Raw genomic sequence first — 3504 nt, 5'->3', positions numbered from 1 at the left:
TTTTGGTTTTGTCTTGTTTGTGTATTTGTAGTTTTTACGTTCTGTGATAAAGAAAGTTTATTTCTCTTGCCCCCATAATGACGTATATGGAAGTTATACAGAATATCAAGAATCGTAAAACGGCGTTGTCTCGTCGAAACGTTTTTGTGGCGGGATCATGAGAAAACAGTACATCCAAGAGTCTCAGTTATCTGTGCAATTATATAATTAAACGATACACATATGCACTATAGGCCTATATAATGATGATGCTGATTAGATGGTAACGACAAAAATGTGAGAACTATTACTTCACTACTCCAAATCCCGAAACTCCACATGATTAAGATTTTGATCAATAAAAGGAAATATAAGTTCTTGTTACGCTATAAATCATCTGCCTTTAATACTTAATACAGGATGATAAAATCGTCTGTATCCACGGGAGTGGGTGATTTGGCCCTCAGGTGTTTATTTTTTACCATGCACTTTAATGTCAGAACGAACTCCGAGAGGACGATTGCGTATACATGTACTTCACTTCAGAATTCACTGTAAAGTTAAATTTGGTGTATACCCAAGAATTACGTCCGTGGTCAACCATTTTGTACTTGTTTCTATTTAGACCGATCCGGTAAATCTTCCGGAAGCGCTGCATTAATTACCACTGTCATGCAATAGACATCCAATTTTTGTTTCTTCCAAACCTAAAACTTGACCCAGACACGTTCAGATCATGAACTCAAACTCTGGTTGAGATCAAAATGGTCTTAAACTTAAATGACAAAAACCGAAATTTTGCCATTTGCATCAAAATGAACGCTTTCCGATTCAAGCACCGGGCGCGCGCCCCCTCTTTATATTTGGTCAAAACAAAAGAAATTAAAAGAAAAAAAATGGGGGGGGGGGGTGCGTGTGCCCACCCGACCCCCTTTAATTTTGCAAAGGCACCTCCCCATTACGGATTTCCTGGATCCGCCCCTGCATACAAAATATTAAGTTATAACATGCAAACAATGAGCTTTCAACTCTTCTTCCTTCGCACCTTTTCACTGTCTTTTCCTGTTCTCATGTTTCTTTCTGTGGTTCTCCTTTCATGCTATAAATTCCTTCCTTTCTTTCAATCCCTTGTTTTTTTTTTCTCTCTTTCTACTCGTGTTTTTGTCTGTCTTATGGTTTGCTTGTTTGTTTGTATAGTATGCATGTGTGTGTATGTGTTTCTTATTTATCAAAGCAATTTGCTTCCTTGTTAGTTTGGGATGTGTATAGCTTTGTGCAGTAATGAAGTTTACTAAGTGTCTACGAGGAGACTGCAAAATGCAAGCTTGGCTTTTCAGCACGTCTCTTCCATTTCCTGCATCTTAAATCTTAATTTAATATTATCTGTAGATGCGTAATATAATTTCACAGTATTTTTCTTCGTTACTTAACATTGTACAGATATTGTGTTATTATGTGTATGTAGAATAATGTTTTGCATTGTTGGAAATTTAAAAAAAAATGAAATGAATGAAATGAGTAATGACAACGAAAACACAAAGCAGATGTTTTTCAAAATTCCAACTCGTGAAATGATTGAGAACTCTAGTGTGAATACTTTTTTTTTCCAATTAGTATTTTAGGCAGCTCCAAAACCAGAGGCCATAACTTGAAATTTAAAAACAAACAAATAAATGAATGAATAGATAAGCAACTAAATAAAAACTTTGATCCACATACAAATATATGTTTTATCAGAATTATTTCTCCGTTCGAGGCTCCACGAAATGGAATTCCTCACTAGACATGGTTGCTAGCTGCCTGCACTGGAGTAGCCTTTCCCGGTGAAGTGCATCCCTTATCAAAGGAATAGTGATACCTGTTGCACGGAGGGGCAAACTATACTTTACGTCTCTAAAAAAAAAAAAAAAAATCCAAGTATAGAAATCCAAGTGAAATGATGAAAAGGAACAATCTGAGCACTTGAGCAACGATTAGGAACCAAGACAACGTTAATCTTTCAGAAAAAAAAAAACTAACGCTAATGAAGATGGTAATTATGGCAACAATGACAATTCAATAATAATGACATGCAAGTGATGACGTCAGGTGATGTAAAACAACCATAAAATTAAATACAATAATTATGTAGTTTGAGCAAGACCATGGAGCTGCAGGAGCTCCGCGCCGCGGCGTGGTAAGACCCTATCAGTTTCCATGAGAAAATAGTAGGGCCATAGAGATGTATACTAATAATATACTAGAGCGCGGACTGCGTGTGGCGCGTACGCAGTGCTCGTGTGCCGAATTGAAGAGGCCGCGCGCCATCTTTGTCCGGGCAAGGAGCTTGATCGTCCGGGCAGCGCAGTGGAGTGGGACACGTAAACACATATGCCTACCGAGCGCTCAAACTCTTATTAGCAAGATGAGGGGATCGGAGATGAGATAAGGAAACAGCTCAACAGTTTAAAAGGATCGTACAGTTCTGGTTGAGACCTAATTTCAGGTTTCTAACATTTTTAGGTGAGATAATGAGAAATCTCATATGAAATATGAAAGAGCATGTAATTCTCTGAGGAATTCAACGTTTATTTGATAAAAATTGGTTTTGAAATGGCTGAGATATCCAAAAGAGCGATTCTAATAAAGTGTGGGACCCACACTTTGTAACGATCGCTTTGTTTTACTTTGTTTTTGGATGTTTCAGTTATTCCAAACCCGATTTTCATCAAATAAACTTTGAATTCCTCTTAAAATGGTATGCTCTGTACTATATCATATGTGTTTTCTTGGTATCTCGCAAAAATTCAAAAGCCCAATTCTCATCTCCACCAATACTGTACTATCCCTTTAAGCTGCTAGCAATCTCTTATTATGAGTGGTAAAGAAAATGAAAATTAGGCAAAATTTTACCTTATTCTCCACGAGGTAACACTTTCAAGCCGACCAACACGACCATGGTCCATGCAATACAAAGGGTTCGGTTCTCTTGATCTCCGACAGCCGGATGCCCCTTATGTGATATTACCGCAATGTACTTGTATATCAAACTTTCCTAAGCTGCGTCAGTCTTTGTACTGTGAAATAAATCAATTCACATTATCTGGGATGGTTTGCTGCTCTAAAACCAGGTATTTAATGTTTGCAATGGTCTGATTATTCCCCATTCCACAACATTTCCTTGGTCAGTAAATGTCGCTTGGACGCTTGGTTGTTTTTGACATATCTTTCCGTGAACAAACGGCCATGATGATGCAAAACAGTTTTCAGAAACAGGCCACTTAACATTTTAACCAGCTGGTTTCCATGATCATCTTCTTGCGACAGGTCTTGCTGTGAGAAGTGTTCGCTTAAGTCTATGAATACTGTTTCTCTTACAGCGGACACGACTTCAGTCTGGATTTGCTTGATGAGTTCGATAGAAGTCTTCATTGGGCCAACTGTTGAAAGTGTTCTCCTGGGAAGAAAGCCCCAAAAGGGAACATTTAATTAACGTTGACACATGCTCCAGCTCGAAATGTTAATGTTGAAGCTTACATAAACCCT

Source organism: Diadema antillarum, unplaced genomic scaffold, assembly GCF_040938485.1.
Source record: "Diadema antillarum isolate AM-2024a unplaced genomic scaffold, OU_Dant_1.0 seq00000871_RagTag, whole genome shotgun sequence".
NCBI classification, from domain to species: Eukaryota; Metazoa; Echinodermata; class Echinoidea; order Diadematoida; family Diadematidae; genus Diadema; species Diadema antillarum.
The sequence above is the reverse complement of the archived record's forward strand: the minus strand, read 5'-3'. Positions refer to the sequence as shown.